The sequence below is a fragment of the Acanthochromis polyacanthus genome, chromosome 13 (assembly GCF_021347895.1).
Source record: "Acanthochromis polyacanthus isolate Apoly-LR-REF ecotype Palm Island chromosome 13, KAUST_Apoly_ChrSc, whole genome shotgun sequence".
In the NCBI taxonomy this organism is placed as follows: Eukaryota; Metazoa; Chordata; class Actinopteri; family Pomacentridae; genus Acanthochromis; species Acanthochromis polyacanthus.
The window spans coordinates 5,187,125-5,212,881 of record NC_067125.1 but is presented as its reverse complement, the minus strand read 5'-3'; the positions used below and the strand labels follow the sequence as shown (position 1 = coordinate 5,212,881).

The following is a 25,757-nucleotide window of genomic DNA, read 5'->3' as shown; positions in this document are numbered from 1 at the left end:
TTCACAATATTCTAATTTTCTGACCCACGGAATGTCGGATTTTCATTTGTTGCCACCTATGATCATCAAAATTAAATAAATAAACATTTGAAGTGCATCAGTCTGCGTGCAATGATTACATATAATGTAAAAGTTATACCTTTTGTTCGCAATTACGGAAATAAATCAAGTTTATGAAAATATTCTAATTTTCTGGCTTTTACCTGTAAACACTATTCATGTGATGATGGAATGAGATCAGTGTCAGGAGACCAGAGAGGCCGACCGGAGAATAAGGAGCTCTGGATGCGTCGACCGGGAATAGATTGACAGAAAAATAGATGAGAGAGGACAAGAGGTGGAACGGTCCTCTGGAATGATGAATCCACCGATCTGAGCAGAATCAGAGAGAAAAAAAAAGGAGGTCGGTACAACAACGGTGCCATTATGGAGGACGGAGAGAGGTCGAGCACAAAGAACACGAGGACAGGAGGTGATTGTGCTGCACAAATAAAAAGAAGAGAAAATGTCCCACGAACACGTAAACACAATTAGCAGAGAGGCAGAATAAAGAGGCTGATTGAAGCTGAGCTCAATTAGAAGGAAATGAGAGCAAAGAGGAGGAGGAGGAAGGTTTGGATGCAGAAATTAGTCTCCAGAGCAGAGAAGTTTGCTGCAGAGCATCAGAAATAAGTGGTTCAGGGAAGTCACGGCTGATGTTTGCCTGCAGCTCATGACTCAGCCGTGATTCCTGGTGAATCCTGGGAGAAAGAGGAGCAGAAGATCGTAGCTGGAAGGAAACACCGTGAGTATTTACACTGGAGAATGTGTCTGAGCTGTAGCTGACCTAAAGAAGGATCGACTCGTAGAATTTTAGAGAGCAACAAGAAAGTAAAGAAAGATAACCAAGTGACAGCTGGGCTTCTTCATTAACCCTTTGATGCACGGCACCATTTGCGCATCAAAGAGTTAATAAGGGTTAATATACCGTGAAATAGAAATAGAAGTGATTAAATAAGGACACTATCCTCGTAGGGATCAGCCAATGTGGGGTTTCTAGGGCCAGTGACGATTATTGGTGATCAAGAAAGACCGATAACTGATGTTTGGAAACGATATACATTAAATATGATGTTTTAACAGCATGTGATATCAGAGAACCTTCATTCAAAACTAGATTTCTTCATTGATAAGGGTGACTATAACTGTAGAATTGAAATAGAAGCGAATAAATTATATTATTGATCATCAAGAAAGCTGAGTGAAGGATGAGGAGAGTGAGACGGTTGCAGTCGAACTTTTACATCTAAATCCTCAGAACAGCAGAACTTGAGTTTCTCAGTGTGGTTTGTTGCTGCTCAGACGTTGTTGTTGTTGTTGGTGGTGGTGGTGAAGAAAAGTGTTCCACACACAGCAGATGGGAATGATACGCTCTCTGAATCATCGGTTAATGTAAGGACTCCTCCTTTTCTTCCTCCTTGTCTTTCTCCTCCTCCTTTTCCTACTTCTTTCCTCCTCCTCCTTCCCGTCTTCCTCTTTTTCCTTGCCTTCCTCCTCCTCCTAATCCTCCTTCTCTTCCTCTTCCTCCTCTTGGTCCTCCTCCTTGTCTTTATCTGTGTCCTCCTCCTTTTCCTCCTTCTCTTCCACCACTGTATACTCTTCCTCTTCCTCCTCTTCCTCCTGATCTCACCCACCTGTTCAGCTAATTTTAATGTGCAGGAACAACAAGGAACCGTTTATAAAATGTTTAATGTTGAGTGTTTTTATGTTTAGTCACAAACTGTTAAAATAAATCAAGTGTATTTATGTTTTCATGAACATCCAATGAGTCTAACTCAGACACAGATGAAAATAAACCTTCTCAGATCGTGTTGGTGCAGGTTTACTCGTCGTATGAAGGTGTGGAGCGGTCGTCTCCTCAGCGACTTCCCTTGGCTGGTTTCTTTCAGGATTCTTTGGTTTGTTTTTGTGGTTTTAAATGAGTCGGGGTCACTTTATTTAGCAGAAGTCCTCCATCAGTTAGAGATCGATCAGCTGCATCGTTTTTCACCAGACCAACTTTTTAGGGTTGTTGATGAAGATCTGCCTCCTCTCTTTGAGTCTAGTCAGTTTGTTGTGAATATCCTACTTAAGACTGAGGCTTTAACAGTATTTCTGCTGGCCAGTTTGTCTTTTTTTGTAGAATCACGCTAATTCCTGGGTTGGTTTTTTTTTGTGGCGCTGACAATAAGTTCTCTTTTTTGACAGTTTGATCAATGTTCGTGCAACACTTCTATCATTGAAACAGGAAATGATCTTTAATATGCATTTTTTTTTAACATTTTTAAGTTACTATTATAATGTTGAATACAGTATTTTGTTTTAAATTTTTCCCCTCATGGTTGTTGTTTTATTCACTTGTGAGGTTTTACCAGCAGCAGCTTTACGTTCCTCTGTGTCACCACAAGCCTGCATGCAGCAAAACTAACGTGAGCTGAAGTTTATGTCAAATCTAATCTGCGTCCTTCTACAGTGTAAAGCAGCTGCAGCGCCCCAGAGGCAGCAGAGGTGAGATGATGATGGGAACTGAGTGACTCGTCTCCTCCACACTCGGCCTTAAAGTCAGAACGAGTTTGACAAGCGGTTGACCAAAGAGACATGGGAAATGGAAAGAAGTCAAGAAAGATCTAAACGTGATGATTCGCTGCTTTGAAAGTCAAGTCTCTGATGGATGTACAGTACATTTAAAACAACTCCTGGGCCAAAAAAAGAATATGATTGGTGTTATGAATTAGTCAACAAACCCATCTGGACTGTACAGCGTTTAATATTAGTTATCAAAAAGGTTTGAGGCAACAGAAGGGACACAGCAGCACAACTAATATTTAATTGTAGGTCGACAGTTAATCTAAGATCCTGGGATAAACGAGGGAAAACTCCTGTTACAGCAGCTCTCACTCATTGCTGAACATTTTTTACTCTTTTTTCTTGATTTAACTTGTTCTTTTTAGTCATTTCTGCAGTTAACTTTACAACCAGCCCTGTTGCAGTAGATCTCTCACTGAAAAACTGAGTGTCTGTCTGTTTTTGTTTTTTTTTTCTTTAAACTATTTACGGTCGTTGTGGGCGGAGCTAAGTGAAGGAAGCTAAAGGATGGCAGGTGACATTCATGCAGCATAGTTTAGTTGTAGACAAGCTGAAATGTTTTTGCTCCACTGTTCAATGACCTGTCAGAGCATTTAATTTAAACCTAACTTTGCTCCATTTCAATCCTTCTTGACCAGAGTCAGAGCTGCTGACTTTTACCACCGACGGGTTGAAGGAGGGTCACGGAACTGGTGCAGAGGGAACAAATTCACAAAGCCAGTTGAGTTGTCAGGATAGAATAGAGCTGCTGAAGTTGGCCTTCGCCCTGCGGCTGGCGCTGCTTCTGATAAATTGAGGGAGGAGCTCTCCAGTGTTTTCAAAGTGACACTTTACGACCTTCACGCTTGCTTTATATACAGTGAGTCTATGCCCAGAGTCGAGTTTTCCCCTGCCGGCCGTCTGAACCTCCACTGCTAGAAGTGGTTCTCGATGCAATTTGTGTTTTCATCTACAACTGCTGCAGTGTTTGCATTTAAATGAGGGCAGCCGTTCAGGTGTGGGATGAGATCGCAGGAAATGTTCAAAGTCATGCTGGGTGACACGACTGCTGTACACGTTGGTTGTTTTTGGAGCTGATAGCAGATCTCTGTGCTGCTGAAGTGGTTCCCTGTCTTTTCATTTTAGGCCAGTTTGACCCTCAAGTCTAGTAAAGTCTGCATCCAGGGTCAATCAGAAAGTTGTGAGACTGTTTGTGGTGTATGTCAGGAGTCAAGAGGTCATCCAACATCGTACTATTGACCATACGTTTGGTTTTTGTGACCACTGGTTGGTGTTCAGTGGCTGGTTCACATCCCGGCCTTCGTGGGATCTTTGTGCATGAAGTTTGCATGTTCTCCCAATGAATGCTTGGGTTTTCTCACTTCCTGCCACACCAAAAAACATGCTGAGGTTAATTGGATAACCCTAAATTGTCAGTAGAATGTGAGTGTGATTGTTTGTCTCTATATGTAGCCCTGTGACAGACTGATGACCTGTCCAGAGTGACTCCTACCTTCACCCTCAGTCAGCTGGGATAGACTCCAGCCCACCATGACCCTAATGAGGATTGAGCGGTGTATAGATGATGGATGGATGGATGGATGATTGATTGGTGTGCATTTGTGATTTCTCCATAGAATTTATACTGAAGTAGATACATTCTTAGTCAGTCAGGAACTTGATCATCCAGCTTTTTTGTGCAGTTTAAACACTGGTGACGACGGTGGTTCTGTGGCTACCATCAGGAGTAGAAACAACAAGTTTAACAGTGGAGCATTCACTTGGTCGTTCACTACGATTTTACCTCCCAGGGTCAAACCAGCTACTCAGAGTTCTACTTTAATGTCCTGAGGTGTCAGGAGCAAGCTAAACTGATGACATGTAGGTTCTTAGTAGTATAGCATAGAGACAAGTTTTTTTCAGCCACATCACAATTGTTACTTCCACTCGCTTCACTCACTAGATTTGTTCCCCAAAATGAAATTCAAGCTGAATGGTCGCCATTTTCATGCAGTTTAACATATGCAGCATTCATTGCAGATGGTGCCACATAATGGGATTTACAGGGAGGTGTTGCAGGAGCCCTAGGAGCAGAGTATGGATGCTCAAAGTACAGTTTTTAATTATTATAGCCGCGGTCTCTGAACTTCTTTACTGCTCCTCATATGTTTCAGAGTAGAGCTTTTAAAGTTTCTGCTGAAATTCAGAAAATTTCCATATTGACTCTGAAAGTTTTTTGTTTTGTTTTTTTGGTAGACAAAACACGTCTTTTCCATTTTGCTAGTTTTCTTTCACGAGGTTTGTACACGGCCATTCATGATGTCAACGCTGTCCTGTGAGTCATATCATCTTGTTCTCGAAGGGAATCAATAAGTAAGGAATTAAAGTGATTTGTTTTTGATTAAAACGTCCCGAAAAATGTTCATGAACAAGAGCTAAACCTGCACTAAACCCTCTCAGTTACAGTTCTTGCTGTGTCAGATTTTTGCCATTTTAATTGTAGGTTTTAAACTGTTTCAAACTGTTTTTTTCTGTATCTCACATGATGAATAACAGTTACAGTAATTACTGTCTCTTTTCTGTTTTGATTCTACAATATTGTCTGATAGCCAGAAATATATTTTAAAAGGCTTCTCAAAGTCTGCTACTCATCATTATCATCTACAGACTTTCATCTCTCTTGTGTTTTGCATCTTCATCAAAGCATTTGTCTATATTCTACCTACAGACTCTAATATTTATGCATTAGCTCTGATTGGAGATACAGACTGAACCCTGCTGAAGTGTTTAAAACTGCACTTCAACAAAACTCCAACAGAACTGCAGCGGCTGCAGCTTTTTCTAATTAGCAGATGAATGACCTTCGTTGCTCCGGTAGAAGAGCTGCTGCGAGCATCGATGAGAGTCATAGCTTCTTACCCAGCAGATCTCCTTTAATTGATTTTCTCATTTTATTTATTGCTTTTAGACAACTTTCATTGTGGCAGTTAAACCCTGAGGTAGGAAGCAGGAACTAAAATTGAAAAGTAAATGAGAGATAGAGTCAATATGGGGAGTCGTTTTAAAACTTTAAAGTGTTTTAATGTTTTCTCGATGTAGACGGTGGTGATATATCCTTCAGGTGTTGTAAAATTGTAAATATACAGAAAAGAGTTCAATACTTTGTGCCGTTTTGTGAAGCTTTGGTTCATTTTTGACACACTGAGTTTTCAATTTTGAATTTTTGGTATAAAATAATTATTTTACTATCTGCAATTCAGAGAAAAAATGTAAAATCTGTAAAATAACCGTTCAAAAAGTTATTCATCGTTTTTGGGTTTTTGATTGCTGTTATTTTTCTATGAAAGAACGACAGATATCAGTGAAATACTGTGTTTTTTCATGATTTAATTGTAATAAAACTGTGTGATTTTACAGTCAAGCACTGTAAAAGAATAAAAATAATAAGTGAAATGCAGGTTTTTTTTGGCTGTATTTTTAGGGATAACCTGCATTTTAACAACACAGGAAAAATGTGAAAAAAAACCCACCCCAAATTTTCCAAAAATCACCATTAAAAACTTGAAAAATGTTCATTGCGGTGTATGTTTCATTCACATTTTACAGTAGAAGCATTAAGCGGAAGTGGTTTATCGCCAGTTTTACTGAATGGGACAATAATTTGCAAAATAAACATCAGGTTGTATTGAAGAAGACTTACAGCTATCAATCAAGACCATAAACTCATTAGAAAAATCTTAACTGAGGTGATAAATCCATTGAGAAGTAGCATAAATGTCTCATAAACTTCGATAAAATATGACTTGTCTTGCAGCCGGAGTAGTCGCCCCCTACTGGCTGCTGGAGAGAATGCAGGTTTGAGGTTTCACATGTCCATCTTTTATATACAGTCAGTGGTCCAGGCATGTTCTTTAGTGTTGAAAGGCACTCTGGGAAATGTAGTTTACTCACTGGAGCAAATAGGGACGAAGAACGTGCAGAGAACAAACACTGGAATGACTGAAATTTCAGTGCATTTTGCTTTACATGTTGCATAATAAAACAATCAGGTTCGGTTTAAGTGAAAAGAGGCACACAGCTATTAAAATATGATTATTAATATTATCCTTTGCATGTCTCAAGTTATTTTTACCATCTACTATGTAACCTTGCTCATTCTCAGGTGATTAATTTGCACTTTCCTGCACATTAGCAACATTTCTATTACTTTTTACTAATTATTATCTCTCAGATTTGCTGTACTTCCTGTTTATTGACTCCAAACACATGCTTTTTTAAAACATTTTTATCCGTCTTTAAGTCTTGTCTCCTTGGCAGCGCTGACACATTCCTCGTATTCATGAACCTGGATGGTAATAAAGCTGATTGTGATTCTGAACATGTCTGAGACTCTCAGTAAAAACTTCCCTGGAGAGAGAAGGAGTCTCTGAAAGTCCTCCATCACTTCATGCCTCATCTCCCACAAACAAACCACTCGTGTCTATTTAGAGCAGCCGCAACCCCCGAGTCTCTGAACTGTAATATCATTTTGTGTCTGGACGGGTCGGGACATGTAGAGCCTCTGTTGCCACGGCGACCAACACCGAGGCTGATTAGAAGATCAGTTTTGATGGATTGGTCCTTGAACTTCATACTGTTTGGAGTGGAGCTTATATGGACGGTTTATTGGGTGCTATTTTGGAATGTTTTTTGTTTGACTCGACCTTTAAAGGCTGCGAGATGCAAACTGCACCGTATTAACTGTAGTAAAGGAAAGATGGAGCTCTGCAGGATGAAAGATCACCGTGATTAGAGAGACGGATCTACGAAGGACTGTTTCTGATTACGAACTTTGCCATCTTTACTCGTGATAAATGTACCAGACGTCAACCTTTAGTCGAGACCTTTACGTCAGATACGAAAGTAATAGATTTACAAACTTTTTCCTCTTTGGCAACAGATTCAAAAGCACAAATTTGAAAGTTTACTTCAGATTTACTTTGCAGTTTATGGACACATGACTGCTGATTTATTGTTTTAAACATTCTTCAGTTAACACTTGTGATTGTTTGATGAGGTAAAAGTAAAAATGTGAATTCTTGGTGCAGTTTTAAGATCTCATTCTGACCTGCAGGTGGAGATTTAATGTGTCTCTTCTTTATTCGATCTCACATATCCATATTTATCTTCACAGTGCTGCAGAGTGATCAGACGCACCTCAAAAGTTAATCATCTACACTTTAAAAACACCCCGGCTTGTCTGTATTTCTTAAAACCCTGCAAAATATTGTTGGGTGCAGTTGTTTAGGTTGAACTTGCATGCAGAAAAGCAAGTGTCGTCAGCAAATCGGTTGATTTCCCGAAACAAACCAAGCAGTTCGCCTAATTGCAGGGAACAAATCTTCATCTAAACTTCCCATTTTCAGTTGGTGCTCGAAGGTTGTTGGTGTTTTCTGTAGTGAAGTGGATTTTGAAAACAGTAACAGAAGAAAGTAGTAGAAGAAAGCTGGTGAAATATGTGGCAGAAATGGTGGATTTCTACCGATACCTACATCTGTTGAGCCAGACTACTCAGCCTGAAACTCTTACGTCTGTTTTATCACATTATTTCATTAAATGAAGGGTTTGGAAGCAGTGATCTGACCCACTTTCTGTAGTTTTTGAGAAAAATGGGTTCAAAGTTTTGTGTTTTCAAGAATGATCTAACATTCCACTGTAACGCTATGTCTGAGTTATGGGTTAGAACACTTTGCCACTAAAACCTCGACCATAAAATATTACAGAAGTTATATAAAACTCAGTTTGGACACCTCACAATTTAGCAGCCAACCTCCCAACTGAATATGTAAACAGTATTTTGTGTGAAGTTAGACTTCTTGTATGCTTTTTTTGGTACAAAATGATTCAGATGTTTTATATTCGATTCGATTTGACCTCAAATAACAGAACAAATACACAAAATACAATAATATGAACTCTGAATCATTAACAATTTGCATAATTTAAGGTGTGATTTTCCTTTGGGGTTCCATTTTCTCCTAAACTCCGTCTGCTTCTGGTTTTCACAGCAGCTGTGGTTGTGGATTCTCTCTGGCCATGAAGCGGCACATAAACGTTCACTTATTTAATATAAGAGACAAACTGCAGCTCGGGCTTTAATGTAGTCGTATAAACAGTGTGTGCTTGCAGCAGCGGCGTCCTCTATTGTGTGAAGCTCGATGCTCTCGGATGAGCTGACCTTCCAGAGCAGGAGGTCATCTCCCCGATCAGCTGAAGAAGAAGCTCCATCGGCCTCATAATAGAGGTTAAGACCTTATCTTACATCTAATGCTTAAAGCTCAGCCTGGAAACGACTTCTTTAACGCTAATGTATTGTAGTCAGTGTGTCTGTTACTGTCTTATATTCAATTCAGCTCTTTAATGGAGTGTTGAGTTGGGATTTATGCGACCACATCATAATTAGAGGCTTTCAAATGGAAATGGACGATGTGAATACGCAGCCAGGAAGATTATTTGTCTTTTATCTGTCTTTTTGTACACAATCTAATGTAAATTTTGCAGTATTTTTATACATTTTGAAATCAGACAAGTAGATTAAAGGGATTTTTATAAACTATTTGAAACTTAGATTAAATTAATTGTCCTGATTGAACTGGACATCACACACGATTAGTTCATGACTGTTGGAAAGTTTTTTTTTCTGTTTCTACCTGATAAACAATAGGATAGAAATGTGACATAACAGTGATTTGGGGGTTCAGGGGTAAAATATGTTGAACAAAAACAAAATAATGGTGAGTAAACTGGTGATTATGTAGATATATTTACTTCCCCAGCAGTGTCTGTGTGTTTTTTCCCTTCAATTCTATTAATTTGCAACAGTTAAATACAACCAGTTTATAGTACAATTCACTTATCTCTTTAAAAATGTGTATTTTAAACACTGTGACTGTTTAATTGGACTCCCCTTGTTTACGAGGGTAAACATCGTCCGGTTATATGGCACCGTGTGTCTTGATTTTCTGTTCCTGAATGAGCTGAGTAACTTCTCTACCTCTAACATATTCTACTCGGCGGGTCTGTTAGTACCTTTATATTTAATTTAGCTGTTTGGTGGAGTGTTCAGTTGGGATTTATTAGACCACATCTTATTTACAGGCTTTCAAATGGAAATAAAGGATGTAAACACTGAAGGCAGGAATATTGTTTGTCAATCAGAAGGAAAGAAAGAAAGTAATTTAAATGAACAAATTGGATTTTTTTTATCTGCTTTTATTGAATTACCAGGCACCATGAAATACATTTGTTCTTACATTCAGAATGTGTTTGAAGGTTATGTTCTGCAGCTGTCTCCACCTGGGACTGAACACTATCCACCCTTACTTTTTAACTTTAATGACACTTTGTTGGCAGTTTGAGGGAGATTCCTGCTGATAACCTTGAAAATGTTCCACTGTGTGACTTTAAAACTGGAAACTGTCTTCTTTGTTGAGGAGCAGCACATTCTGACAAATGAAACTAGGACAAGGATCAAGTCCTTTCAGCCTCTTTTTTCTTCTGTTTTGGTGAATGATCCAACAGTTTCCACCATGGTTTTCTTTGAGCACATTCCGAATAGAACCATGGAAGGTTTGTTATTTTGATCAATATGGTGACTTTTACATTGTTGATTATAATATTTGAAGACCACTACTAGATGAGGACAGAGCAGAATTTCTGTGGCAGAGTAGGTATGTTTTTATCTCTTAAAGACGTTCTACAGGAACAGTTCTTGAGGTTAGAAAAGACTCAAAGATTTGGGTAACCATAAAACAGTAAGAAACTGCGGTGGCCTCATGATAATACGGAGCAGGCGGGCCAGTCTACAGCACTGAGAGCTCAGTGGAGATAAGTCTGGCTTTATAAGGCTAACTGAGGAGGTTAGAAGCGCGTGCAGTGGAAATTGTCTGATAGAAGAAAATGGGTTCTAAATGCTGCACAGTACGATTCAAGAGCGCGGCGCTATCGTGTTATGTGGAAATTCGAGGTTATATGTGGCATATGTAGTTTTTACTTCTCAGTGTGTTGTTGTAGATAACACTAAAATTCTTCTACCCAGTTCTAGTCGTTCTTTGGTAGATAACATTATCTCTAAAGAGTTGCTGTCTACTCTGATGAGTACAGGCCAGATCAGGAAAGATTTTTGTCCTTGATGCTCTTTACATGTGGAAAACTAAAGAGGATGCAACGAAGAAAAGAAAAGACCAGAAATACGCATTCCTTATGAGACACGATTTGCACCTTAAAGCACGTTTTGGTGTTGGACTGTGCCCAATGTCTTAATTTCTTGAATTTAGTATCTAAGTCTTTGTAGAAGCTCAATCTTCCAGAAGCTCAATCTTCCAGGTAATCGTAGGGTCTTTAGTAGAAATCAACCGGACTTGGGAGGTGGAATGTCCAACTCTGAAGTCCGGGTGAATTGCACTGAAGCTCCTATGATTGTGTGGAGAAACTTGTGAGGCTTTTTATAGACACTAAAACTCATGAGACTTCTTCACTTTTACCTCTCAGCTTCCTAAAGACTGACTTTTATCTGAAGTTAGAAGCAGTTTTAATGCTAGAAAGTCATCAAGAACCTGGACCAGATGGACGTCTCTTTAAGGTTCTTGAAGACATTCTATCTCTCAAGTCCAGCTGAATTGCACTGAAGCTCCACTGATTGTGTGGAGAAACCTGTGAGACTCATTATAGACACTAAAACTCATGAGACTTCTTCACTTTTACCTCTCAGCTCCTTAAAACTGACTTTTATTTGAAGTTAGAGTCAGTTTGTGCGTTATAAAGCACAAATAGTGCAGCGAGCATGTTATAAAATCATCCCAATAATTCAGGTCCACTTGTGTTTTTCCTCGTCTGTCATGTGACCCGCCGGTGGAAAAATACCGCACATGCGTGCACAAACATTATCCCACACTACATCTAGAGTGTGTAATAATGTTTGTGCTCATTATCTGTGACCCATCTCCAGGGACGGTAGCGCACCTAATTAACTGACATCTACACAAATGAGACCTGATCAGTGACCTATATCTCTGCCGCACACTCTTCCTTAAACCCTCATTTTTCTCTCCATCTGTCTGTTCGTCTCCGTCCTTGAGCTCATGACTGTGCTCCATATCCAAGCTTGTGTTTTGTGGTGGAAGAACTGCTGTCTTTACCCAGTGAGTCCTGTGATACACAAATGCAGACACCTGGGAACATAAACTGTCTTTTGAGTGTTTTATTCTTTGTTATGAGAATGTTGATGGTCATATATGTGAAGGAAAAGTTACTCTTTCCCCTTTCTAAGGTCATAGTGGGCTTTTGACAGGTAGACGCTGCAAGTATAGATGGAGATATTGTCTATTCTGACATCACCAAGCAGATGAATTGTCTCCATGTTGGTCTGTAATCTAAATCTGACCTTCTCCCAACTACAATATTTACCCAAAGATCAGAGAGAATCCTCAGAACTGATGCTTACATGAACTGCTGCTCTGTCGGTGTCACTTCTCCTGATATCTTCCTCACGACCAAAGTCCTCTGAGTCTCCAGTGCGTCTCTCTGCTTCCTCAAACTCTCGACCTCGCTGTGCTTCCTCAACAATACAGAACGTACAAAACATACTGAGTGTGTGCTGAACATAAAGCTCAGGTTTAGTGGTGGGAGCAGGGGAACATAGGTCGTTGTTGTTTTGGCTGAAGAAGTCGAGCAGAGTACAAATGTCAAGCTCACATGTAGTAGGGAGGAGTTGGTTAAAATGAGTCAGGTGTCATTACAGTGGAGGCATGGCATTAATGTCTAAAAATAAAAGTACGCATACTTCAGGATGTGGGGCATCCCTGGGAATAATCAGTCTGGATCTAAAAATGAACTGATTTTAAAATATGACTTTCCAAAACAAAACGTTTTTTTTTTTTTTTTTTTTGTCTCAGCTTGGGGTAAATTGAGCCTTTGAAGAAAATATGTCGGGATAAATTGTGCCACCAATTATGCTGAAGTAAAATGGAGAATTTGACACGTCCTATAATGCTATATCAAAGCAAGACAAATTCAACACCAAATGACCTCTTAAAAATTATATTTAAATATAAAATGTTCAACTTTAATGGATCGTTTCCTTCAATAATGAACACAGATGACAAATTTTGGAACAAAATCAAGTTCAAAATTAACAATTTTTACTGTCACCTTTACAAACTTTACAGTAATGTAATTATTTAGTAATAACTGTAGGTGGGAGCCAGTGGCTGAACTAACCCCACTGTCACCATTTGAACTAAAGTACATCATCAGGCAGTTTAGAGCTAACTTCATGCTAACACTGTAGCCTCACATTGTAGCTTACTAATGGACTAACAATAGTTTCAGGTGTCTCATTAACAACACAAATGAAACCATAAACATGAAATATTTACTTTAAGCTGCAAAAATCTGTTTGTTAACCCTCGTGTCATCCTGCGGGTCAAAATTTACCCGTTTTAAAGTTTGAAAATGTGGAAAAAAAAAAAATTTCACAGTGAAACTTCTGATGTCCACATTTTCAACATTTTTGGGAAATTTTAAACATTTTGTAGCGGAAAGAAAAGAAATGTTAAAAATGTTTCTTAAGAACATTCACTAAAAAAAATAAATTTCACTGGATTTTGGTTGATTTTTTTAGTGGATGTTCTTAAGACAATATTAGAAGTTTTACTGTATATGGAATCACTTTAGATATTTTTAGGATTTTTTTTGAAGATTTTAACTCATTTTTAAAAAATATTTACAAGAATTTTCTTGCCACATTTGGGGGATTTTTTAAAATAAAAAATTATAAGGGAAACTTTTAAGGAATTATTGGAATTTTCTTCCTGAAGGTTTTGCAAATTTTCAGAAATTTGGGGATTTTTTTTGCAGAATTTTTAGATTTTTTTTCAGACAAGGAAACAATATTTTTTCAGCCCATAAATGAGGACAACAGGAGGGTGAACTAAAATGTGCTCACCTCTTACTCCATGGATTCCTCTTCAGAAATATTTTTTCATGGGTTTCTATAAACAAAGGGTGGCTCTTCTTACCACCCTCTCCTCTGCAGTGGAAAACAGTTCTGAAGATGCTTTAGCCATTGTTGCCTCAAAAATGTTTAAAAGAGCAAGGAAAGTGAAATGTTTTGCTCTGTGTGTCTGCAGCCTGCCACTGAGTAGGAGCTCTATGTGGATCAAGAGTTGAAGAAGGAGCACCTGAGACTAGTGGTGAGTTCACCTCATTCCCTGTCTTACTGTTTTTATTCTGCTCTCTGGGGAGTTTCAGTAATTGGGCGAAGGAGAGGAGCAGCAGCGAAGAGCCTCGGAGCTGTGAGAGTGGATGTTCTGATGGTTAACGGTCTCTGCTGGGTCACTTTCAGCGTGTCGTCGCCGTACAGAGTTCATCAACTGTGAAATTATAGGAGCAGGAGAGTGTTTCAGCTCATCGTGGAGGCTAAATTCTGTTTATTCCTCAAGAAAAATCACGTCCTTATTAGAGCAAGTCGACAAATGTGCGTTGATATAGTTCAAAGCGGTGTTTGGTCAGTTTTGTTAGAAGGTGTTGTTAGCATTGGAAGCTAATGCTAACGTAGCACAGTGTGGGCAACTTTCAGAGCCACGTAACATTAAAACAGAAATCAGTGCAGAAAGTTGTGTTTAGTTTTTTTTTATGTGAAAATAAGTGTTTTCCTCTCTACTCCGTTAACCATCTGTAGAAAGAACTTTTGATGTCCACATTTTCAATATTTTTGGGAAATCTTTGAAATTTTGTGGTGGAAAAAAGAAATCTTAAAAATATTTCTTCAAGAACATTCACATAATAGTCAACCAAAATCCAACAAATTTCACTGGATTCTTTTTTTGTGAATGTTCTTGAAGAAAATAGAAGTTTTACTGATATATATGTAATCACTTCAGATATTTTTAGTATTTTTGGGAAGATTTTTATTCATTTTTTGAAAATATTGGCAAGAACTTTCTGGCCAAATTTGAAGGATTTTTTTTACATAAAACTTTTAAGGAATTACTGTAATTTTCTTCGTGAAGGTTTTCCACATTTTTAGAAATTTGGGGAATTTTTTTGCTGAATTTTTGGATTTTTTTCAGACAGGGAAACAATGTTTTTTGGTGCCCTTAAATGAAGACAGTCGGAATGTTAAATAACTTAAATCTTGTCCAAAGTAACATTGGATTGTTCAAAAAGACACAAAATTAGCTTAATGTCATGAAAAACCTCAAACCTTAACTGAAAATTATCTAAATTTAGTTAGAAACAGTTAAAAATGACTCAAAATTTTTGAGTCATTACAGAAAATATGAGACATTTTGGGCAATTTGGAGTTGCGGTTATTTATAGATCATTATGCTGTGGTCACTTCAGATCACTTTGGCCTGTATGCCGCTGAACTAAAATGACTTTGACACTCCTGATTTAAATCTCTTGTCCATGAGGATAAACTTCATGTGGTTTTATGGCACCATGAGTGTTGATTTTCTCTTTTTGGATCGGCTTTACCACCTTGAACGCCACTGACAAAGACTCCTTCTTGTTCAGGTTGTTTCATCACCAGCAAAAATGTGAGATGTGAGTTTTTTTCAGACATCTACAGGGAAACCTCTGAGTTAAACCTGATGCAGAGACAGAAGAGAAACCGTACGTTCAGCTGGTTTCATAGATGGAATCATGAGTGAGGCTGTGTTCTCTACCTGCAGGAGGCCATTACACTTTAATGCATGTTTCTCACCCTAATGGAGATGAATGGACCAACTCTACCAGACGTTCAGTGACCGGAAATGCACAGAAACGTTTCAAATGTTGCTTCAAGCGTCCCACAGCGGTTTGAGGTTTCTTTCATGTCACACAATTTTGTGATTTAGAGAAAAGTGAAGCGTGCCTGAATCAGTTTAATTCGATAGTTATCATGGGAGCGTGCACGAGAGAAACGCGTGACTCGGAGTGTGGAGGCTGGAAGGGCCGATGCGGCGCAATGCATTGTGGGTAACAGCAAACGTGATGGCTCATTAGCTGTATCCTACGGCAACCTGGCCAAGTGGTGATGAATGGGGCTGCTGGGGGTCGTTAGAGTGTGTGTGTGTGTGTGTGTGTTGCCTTCAGTGGTTTTACACACTGATCAGCCACAACATTACGACCACTGACAGCTGAAGGGAGTGTTATAGATTATCTGTTTGCAGCAGGTGAACGGTCAGTTCTTATAAATGATGGATGAAGCAGGAAATATGAGCAGCGTGAAGATCTTAGTGGCCGGAAGTGGGTCAGAACATCTCCAGAGCAGCAGGAGTTTTGGGGTTTTCGTGGTACGAAGCGGTCCAAGGACGGATAAACACTGAACCGGATGTATGACTGGTGGTTCCTGATGCTTTGTGGTTTGCCACACAGCAGCTGCTAGCAAACAAACCTCTGTGCTGCTGTGGTAGGACGATGTCAGAGCACACAGAGCTTCACAGTTTGTTTTGTAGCTGCAGACTGGTCAGAGATCCACTGAAAGCTCCTACAAGCGTTAAAACTGGACCACGCAGCGACAGAAGAGCCGTTGCTTACCTGGTGAACTGATGGCACCAGTGTGATGCTCTGAGCAGCATTCTGCATTCATGTGGACGTTACTTTGACACCTGAACATGCTTCCTGATTGATTTTACCCTTCATAGTGGCAGTATTTCCCTGAAGACCCCTTCCAGCAGGATAAAACTTCCCGCCACGCTGCAAACATGGTTCAGAATCGATTTGTGGAACATGACGTGTGAGTTTAAAGGTCCAGATTGCCCAGATCTCAGTCTAATCGAGCATTTGTGGGTTATATGTTCTGGCTCCATCTTGCAGCCTCCAGGACTTCAAAGGTCCCACATGGGGAAAATCCATTTTTACAGCGTTTAGTGGTTGCAGGTGTGTAACAGGAGGTGTTGATCAGAATCAGCTTTAATGGCCACACAGCAAGCAAGGAATCTGGTTTCAGCTGTTGGTGTCTCGAGGAACAAGAAAAGCACTCGATGTTTCAGTCGATGTATCATTTCCGACGAATTAAGACTTTAATAAAAAATGATCTTTTGCTGAGCACAGGCGTGTGTTACGTGTGTGTAAGTTATCTACGGATACCGAGTCATGTGACCTAAATATGTAGCAGATGGAGGGAATTGATGGGACGAGGAAACACCCCCACAATTTAATCAGCTGTTCTTTGTAACATTTCCAACAGATCAGTCCTCAGTGGTGGATTTGTAGTAGGATCACAGTCATGTGATCGTCAACAAGCAGCTGATGTAGTGTTCACTTGTTGTCATGGTTACAGTGGCGCCATACTGCTATCTCGCAATTATACAGAAATCCTCAACAAATCCATGGATCCAGACTATAAGCAGCATCACTGACAAAGTCTGATCACTTGGTCCTTGTGTCATTTCTGACCTTCTATGAAAATTTCACTCAAATCTGTTGGTCCATTTTCAAATGATGTAGCTAACAGACAGACAGACAGATGTACACCGATCATCACAGAACTCTGCCGTGTTCCTTTGCAGAGTAATGAGGAAAAGAGACCAATAAAAACAACTGTAGTAAAAATATAAGTACACTACTGTTCTAAAGTTTGGGGTCATCCAGACAATTCCATGTTTTCCATGAAATCTCCCACTTTTATCCATGTGCTAACATAACTGCACAAGGGTTTTCTGATCATCAGTGAGCCTTTCAACACCATTAGCTAACACAATGTAGCATTAGAACACAGGAGTGATGGTTGCTGGAAATGTTCCTCTGTACCCCTATGGAGATATTCCATTAAAGATTTCCAGCTAGAATAGTCATTTACCACGTTAACTATGTCTGGACTGGATGTCTGTACGTGCACATGCATCTTTTCTCTGTCCATCAGTGCTTGTCTTGCTGCTGATGGAGCTCATATCAGATTGTCATGAACCTGGAGGGAAGCTGCAGCAGACTCAATTATTCCGTCCTTATAGACCATCACGCTCTCGTCCTGCCGATCCTCCAGCTCTGCCGCTGAGCCGGTTCTCTAAATAAATCTGCAGTTCCTCTCCGTCGCTCTCTTTCTACAGAATCCACTCTCTCTACCATTTTCCTTTATTTCTGTAGCTGTCTGTGAATTCCTCCTTCTATTCCTATGATTTGTTCTTCCACTTATCTCTTCAGCATCTCACAGATGTGCCTGCTTGGTTTCACTCCATGAAAATCACACTGCTCTACAGCTAAACTGCATTCACACTTAAGTTTTGTAAGAAAGGGGTCCAGCTTGAAAGAGAGCTCAGAGATTTACATCAACTAAAAAACTGAAGTGTTTTCTTTTACGTAAATAGAGACATTTCCCTTAAATTGATCCAAAAACAGGCACAAATTGGTGAATAAAGCAGCCTGTGTTTGATTTTAGTTGTATTTTTTCTAAAATAAATGTAATTAGTAAACATTTATGACGCCTGTTTTTATTAAAATAATCAACTTGTGTCACTAGAATTTCTTGTGCTGCTGGAAATAAAACAAAATCTTGAACTTTAATCAGTGTGGAAGATAAAGATGCAGGATTTCGGTGGATTAAATAAACTCAATCCAATCTTAGTGGATTTTTTTCTTAAATTGTGATGTTTTGTCGTCTTCTCTGAGGTTTTTAGTTGGAAGCTGTTAGTCTTCCTGTTTCCTGCCGCCGTCGCTACGTCTCATTTGGTCAAACTCAGCAGTATGACAGAAACTATAAGTTTAATATCCCTTTTTTATAGTTAAAATATCCGGCTGGTTGTAATAGAGCCTGCCAGCTCCATGCAATATTCAACAAAAGCCCAAAGATCAAAGAAAGGCAAAGAAACCCGACCTGCTGCCAGAGTGAAGGGTTTTATTTCCTCTCCACAGTTTTATTCCTTATTACAGCTCCTGGAAACCTAAAGCTGGATGTGAGCCTATTCTCAGACCTCCTTTACCCTTTTTATAGGAAATCAGCTTTACTTTGGGCCGGTTTGTGTTGTTATGATAATAAATGGAGCAGAACAGCAGTTGAGGGATCAGCTACTAGGAAGGAAAAGAGCAATAAAAGAGGAGCTTTGGCTTCTTCTTGTGGCGTACAAAGGAGCACCGTTATATTCGACCCTAACGAGTTCAAACCATCCTGATTAGTCCTTGCAATCTCTCTGAGTTCCACCGTGTAGCTGAGGTTTAAATCTGGTTTCTGCGGTGGCTTTCCCACACTCAGACAGAAATATTCAGCTTTCCGGACCTGAACAGGGAAGTAGAAACAGAGAGGAGGGCGACTGGTGGAAAAACTTGGGAAGCTTCCAATAAAAGCTTTGATTTTTGAAAGTTTAACTTGTTCAAAAAAGAGTCGGAAGAAGTCAAACCTTATCTGCCTGTCTGCCTCTCAGAAGGCCGTATTTGGGCGAGATAAGGTCCGAACCTGAGCATGGTTTCAAAGGAGAACAGGAACCAAAGGTGGTAACCTGTAGGAAAATTTAGGATGACGTCAGCTAACAGCTCTGGTCAAATGCATTAGGGGCTCGACACACAGGGAGCGACAGCTAAGGGGGAAATGCGAAACGACTTATTTGTCCGCCATTTAGTTCCATGTAACTAGTTCCGACATAACGACCGAGCGCCGTAAGTTGAGGACGTCGTAAACCGAGGACTCTCTGTAATGAGGTTGAAATGTGTAAAAAAAAAAAAAAAAAGAAAAAAAAAAGCTACGCATTTCAGTGAGAAAAACTTAAAAAGATGTGGTTTTCAGCTGCAGAGTGGAGTCTTTGAACTGATGTGAAACCTGACAGGGAATTAAGATGTTTCTTCATCCTTCAAACTAGCATTGGGTGTAAGTTAGTGGATGTCCGTGGTGGTCAGATGGAAAACAAAACAGAGACTGTAGCATCTCTGGTGGAAGAAAAACTTCAGATCAGAGCACATTTAGATTCTGTTAGTGTCGTTACTCTGCTGTCAGAGAATCTGGAGTTTAATGTGCGTTCTGTTTTAAATTATTCATGCAGCTTGTTTCTGTTCAGGTGGTAAAACTCCAAACCAAACGTCTCCTCGGTGCAGAATTCCATTTGAGATTTAACAAACAGAAAACAGCTCCGTGGTTCTGAAGGCCGTTGTGTTTTGTTGTGAATCAGTATGTTTTACTTTAAAACGATCAGTTATGGTGTTCAAACTGAGCTCTTTCTGCTGCCAGGTGAAGGAAATCAAACTGATTTAGCAGCACAGTTGGTTCTATTGTCATTCTTGCTCATTGTGGGATGAAATACATAAATTTTTATTCCGTATTTACATTTTCCGAGGCGTGAATATAGAATAGGAGTTAACAGAAGTCCGTCTGGTTTCCCTGATAAAGTTAAATTCTTGTTTTCTGAGTTCAGTGGAGATAAAAACACAACGTTCAGTGAAAATACAATAGAGTTTTTTATAAAGCCGAGGTGGAACAGACTCAGTGAGGTCTGATTAATTTGAACTGAAAGCTTCACTGCAGTCAGACGAGACAAAGGAAACAATCAATATTTAGATGGTTTCTCTATTATTATGTAAAAACCCGGCGTGTTTCAGAACAGTGGAGCTGCTTCAGAAGTCTGTGTTTGTAGGAAAACAGAGAAAGCTCTGCTGATAAACCTCCATCAGTCACGTCCTCAGGCTGAATTCTGGCCTTCAATTAGTGATCGACAGGCCGAGCAGCAGATCAGTCACAGCCCTGACATGTCCAGGGCATTCTCATGAAACCAAACCACATTTCTGACTCTATTTGTCACCAAACAGTCTTCATTTCTCTTTATTTGTTAACAGCAGAGCCATTATTGGTCCCTGAAAACAAAATGTAGACTTGCTCTGAGAAGAATCAATTCACATTTTTGAAGCATATCATGAAAAGAAAACAATCTCATTAACATTTAGAACGTGTGTATTTCCCCCCAGTAAAAATGTGAAAAAGCAGCGCCCTTATTTTGAAAAACAGTTAACACTACTCATAGACACAACCATTTTTCTGCAGCACTGGATCATTTCAAAGCTTTAATTATGAGCTCTTATTACAACTGAATCTATTACAGAAAACATAATCAGAGCCATATATTTATATATATATGAGTGTATACTGAATTGTCACCAGGCGCTTCAATTATGTTTCTTTTTAATATAAACAGAAGCAGAAAAGGCACTAATTTATGCATTAAAAATCACCAGAATGGAGGAAATTCAGTGTCTGACGCTTCGTATTTCCTCGGGGTGGACTCAGCATGTGGAATTACTTCTTTCAGGACATTATAAATAAAACCAAACCACATTTCTGACACTATTTGTCACCAAACGGTCACTATATCTCTTTATTTGTTAACAGCAGAGTCATTGTTGGTCCCTGGAAATAAAATGTAGACTTGCCTTGAGAAGACTCACAGTAATCCACATCTTTATAATCTTCTTTAAAAGCTTCCTGGGCATCAGCAGAGTTCAGAAATGGAGAAATCACCTAAACACGCACAAAAAATCATTTTCTTTTCAATGTAGATGGAAGCAGGAGGATTAAATCCTCAGAGTGATCAGATTAGAGGAAGGATTTCTGCTGCTCATTCATCCACCCAGTCCTTACATAACAAACATGAGATCATTTACTCACTAGAACACACGAAAAATCATGTTTTTACTCAACAAAAGATATATTTTTTTTATTTAAGACAACCTATCAAAGTTATGTTGAGCAAACAAACTATACCGAGCTGAAGGAATGTGATTTTCCTCATAAATTAAAGGTCATTTTAAAGAATTCTTAATGATTGTCAGCAGGAATGCATGTTTTAAACCAACATTTCCACCTTATTTAAAGCTAGTTTTCGAGCATCATGCGTGTAATTATCATAATTATGAGCACAAGTTTAATTAAGCTGCTGTAATGTTTAGTAGCTGCAGGAAGGAATTTGAAATTCTGACCTCAAAGTGAAGAAAAATTTAGTTATTATGCAGAAATTTGAGTTTAAATACAATCAATATTTCTGTTTATGCACCATTATTGTGTTAAGTTATTATCAGTAAATTAGAATACTCAATTTAAAGCAGTGAGAATATCCAGGGAGGTCGCTTACATGTGAATAAAGTGCAGAAATACTCGTCAAATAAACTATTTATTAACATTTTATTAATATGCGGTGCTGTTAGCTGTTGTGTTTCAGATGATTTCAGCTGATTTAATGTCAGTTATCATTCCGAATCAGTCCCATTTGTGTAATTCATTCTATAAACAGCTCAGCGGGACGTTACTGGAGCTAAAGTGGCAAATTTGCGCCTAAAAAGAAGAAAAAAATTCTGCAGACTTTTAACGAGGAGACTTGAATTCCACTCATGATTTTACTTTTACTTTCTGACTGAAATCTCATTTTATTCTCAGTATTTATTAGACGCCAAAACGACTCAGTTAGGTTAAGAAAAGAACCCTTTATGTTCTAAAATCACACAGAAAATACTGTTATTTTACAGATATTTGCTGTTATTTGAAAAAAAAATGTCTAAATTAAGGATTGATTCGGTTTTTTTAACAGGTATTTTACAGATTTTCACAGATTTGTTTAATTATCTGGTCAGCTTGTAACTTTGTCACACATTTCAGCTGCTTTTACAGTGTTTTCAATGGTTTCAAATGGCTCAGAAATAACTAAATGCAGTCATTTTCAGGCAATTTTTGACCTTTGTGAGTAAACTGATCAATGATTTCTTACTTTCAGACTCGTCTGAATTTAAATTTCCATTTAGTTGAGAGATTAATCGGTCACTAGCAGCATTCAGAGTCAGATATAAGCTGATATTTTGGAGATTTTTTTTAATCATCGTCATTTTGTGTCGACACAGAGCCGCAAAATATTAATGGAAAGACTCAGTAAATGTTGACATCCGCACAGAACACAAGGTGTGCTTTTGGCTTTCATGAGGAACATGAAATGACACTAAAGCCTCATTCAGCTTGGATTAACGTCACAGGAGGAGTAATTTAATTCATTCATGGATCCAGAGAGCGTTTTAGAGATTTAACAGGATTTGTTCTCTGATAGATAAAAACAGGAGCGGCACAAATATCTGGAACTGAACAATCGAGTTTTTTACTTTATGATCAAAATGACAAGTCAGACAAACGCCAGACAACAAGGGACAAAAAAAGGCAAAATATTACAAAAATGAGAAACAAAGTGACAAAAAAAGGGGAAATGACAGAAAGGAGAAAAAACAAAGAATAAAGTGAAACACAAGATGACAAAAATACAACAAAAAACACAAGCGAGACAAAGAGGAAACACAAAATAACAAAAACATGAGACAAGCATCAAAAGTCAGACAAAAAACAACAAAAACAAGGCAAAATATTACAAAAATGAGACATAAAATGACAAAAAATGAGACAAATGACACGAAACAAAACAAAAAAAGAGACAAAAAAAACAAAGCGAAAGAAAGGAGACAAAAATGATGACAGTGTTTCTACAAACACGCAAAACATTTAGTCACAGGTGTCTGAAACTGAACAATACAGTATTTTACGTGATTGAAAGGACAGAAATCTGACCAAAAAAAAGACAACATGCAACAAAAACAAGACAAAATATTACAGAAACGAGACAAAAGCGACAAACAATGGACAAACGACACGAGCAAGACAAAAAAAGACACAAAATAACAAAAATGAGACAAAAACAGCAAATAAAGTGAAAGAGAAAAGTACAAAATAAGATAAAAAAAACACAAACGAGACAAAAACAGAACCAAAAATGTGAGACAAACGACAAAAATCAGACAAAAAAAAAAGACAAAAAGCAACACAAACAAGACAAAATGTTACACAAATGACACACAAAATGTCAAAAGAAGATTTACACTCTCAGTTCATGTCTTCTCTGTAATTTTTGCTCTTTAAAGTCGTCATTTGACACCACTTATAACTTGAACTTATTCTGTCCTCAGCTCCTAAACAGGCCTAAATGTTGGTGTTTTTTTCCATCTGTAAAACCCAAAAACTTCCTGTTTCAGGACACAGAAGTGTAATTTCCCACTGAGCTGGTTTCAGAGAGCAGGATTTAAATTACAGCGAGTTCAGGGAGAAGCAGCAGGTAACTGTGGGTGTAATTACTCTGATTACGGAAGTGAATAATGAACGAGTGACCGGCACAGGTAGCGTTCATCATCCCATTAAGCCTCCAGAGGAATGAGTCCACAACGGTCTCCTGCTGAACTGACTGGAGTGTCGGTGGAAAGGTCGGTTTTAGCAGAACATCAGGAGTTATTACCGCCCAGCAAAACATCGTTTTCCGGGAGGTATTGTTTTGAGCTGCATGGTCTTGGTTGATTGGTTGCTTGTGTGTCTGTAACACTTTGGTTTCCGCGCGATAACCCGATAAAACATTGATGTAGCCTCACCATATTTGGTACACAGGTGTACCACAATAAGACACAGGTCAAGTTCGAATTTGGTGACCGTGACCTCATTTTCAAGGTCACAGGGGTCATCTTTGTCGCCGGGCGGTCCAAGTTTGGTAAAACTTCTTGTTTCTCCTCTTTCCTCTCGGTATTTACCGTAAAGAAGGCAACGGGTGCAGCTTAAGTGGAGCAAATGGTCGCAGACTCTCTAAAGTTGTTCTAATATAGACGGTAAATATTTCAGAGTTGCTCTTCACGCCTCCATCTGGTCCAGTGCTGCACAGTTGGAGCAGTTCTTCACACAACAGCAGGTCCAGTTACAGAGTCCGTGACCTTCTGAGGAGAACAGCTCAACCATTCTATTTGCAAAACACGCCACATTATTTGCAGACTGCAGTTGGTGCATCTTGAAGTTCAGTTTATGGTCAACCAAGTCAACCAATGTGGATTTTGAACATGTAAAATGTCGGTTTGGTGTGCGTTTGTCACCTCGTATCTAACATGGAAACACATCCAGCTCTTGGGGATGTTTCTAAAAGCTGCACTTTATACGTCACGTAGCAGTAGAGTGTTGCTTCCTGTCCTGAGCTGGTAGACAAGCACAGGATATCTGGAGAACGTAGAACCTCCTGCTGTGTTTAAGCTCCGTCAGTGGACAGTATTTAGGAATCAAATCATCCACCAATAGTCCTGCAGCGAGCGCATCAATGACGACTCTTCTCAGGAGTTTTAGAGAGGAGAAATGAAACGCCCCGCTTTCCTGCATTCCCGCAGTTTTTAATGCACCATGTAGAGCGTTTTCGCTGTCATTTTGTGGAGGAAATGCCTTCATTTATAATAATAATAATACATCACATTTATATTGCGCTTTTTTTTGTTGGTGTTAAGTTGTAGAAAGTTGTTGTCCATCCAGGTTTTCATGTCAGATAGGCAGTTGGTTATGGTAGAAAGGATGATGGGGTGATGGATTTAGACGAAACGTAAAGTTGGGTATCGGGGTGATGGATTTAGACGAAACGTAAAGTTGGGTATCGGGGTGATGGATTTAGACGAAACGTAAAGTTGGGTATCGGGGTGATGGATTTAGACGAAACGTAAAGTTGGGTATCGGGGTGATGGATTTAGACGAAACGTAAAGTTGGGTATCGGGGTGATGGATTTAGACGAAACGTAAAGTTGGGTATCGTCGGCATAGCAGTGAAAATTAAGTCCATGGTGGTGAATGATTTGACCGAGAGGGAGCATGTAAATTATGAAGAGGAGTTGGAGAGCTCAGCTGGAGATCTTCTGGTACCAAAGTACCGGTTCAGTCTTCAGAACACAAACACTGATTCTTTAATAACAGGTCAGAGGGACAGGGAAACTAAATCCGCTGCATTTTGGTAACAAATATCCAATTAAAGACTGTAGAACCATCTCTAAAAAACAAAAAAAATATGGCAGCAAGAGTCCCAGAAAAATACATTAACAAAGATACTGAAACATTCTAAAACGGTAAAAGTGGTCAAAATATCAACAAATATTTGTAAAATAATGATATTTTAGCTGGTTTGAATGCAGTTAAATGTACAATTTTATAAAGTCACACAATATAAACACAAAATAATAATTTATGTATGTGTACATATAAATATATATATAAGTTATTTAACAAATTTATATTTTTCGCTCCTTAATATACACTTTTTTTTTCTTTTAAATAACGGCAAATATCTGTAAAATAACACAATTTCTTCCTCATTTAAATACAGTTTTGTTTTGGACATTATTTACAGTTTTGGCCCTTT

General features: G+C 38.8%; 1 protein-coding gene across 2 annotated transcripts in view; it reads left to right on the top strand.

Annotated features, from left to right (window-relative positions):
• The window catches only part of LOC110963639 (sodium/calcium exchanger 2-like), a 219,388-nt gene that overhangs the window by 123,491 nt on the left and 70,140 nt on the right, over nt 1-25,757 (top strand). The window contains exon 3 of one of the 2 annotated variants that reach the window (XM_051958170.1): nt 13,752-13,814. The exons of the other annotated variant lie outside the window; for it this stretch is intronic. The gene's annotated coding sequence lies outside the window, so the exon portion shown is untranslated. The remainder of the gene's footprint in view (nt 1-13,751; nt 13,815-25,757) is intronic. 2 annotated transcript variants of the gene reach the window in all.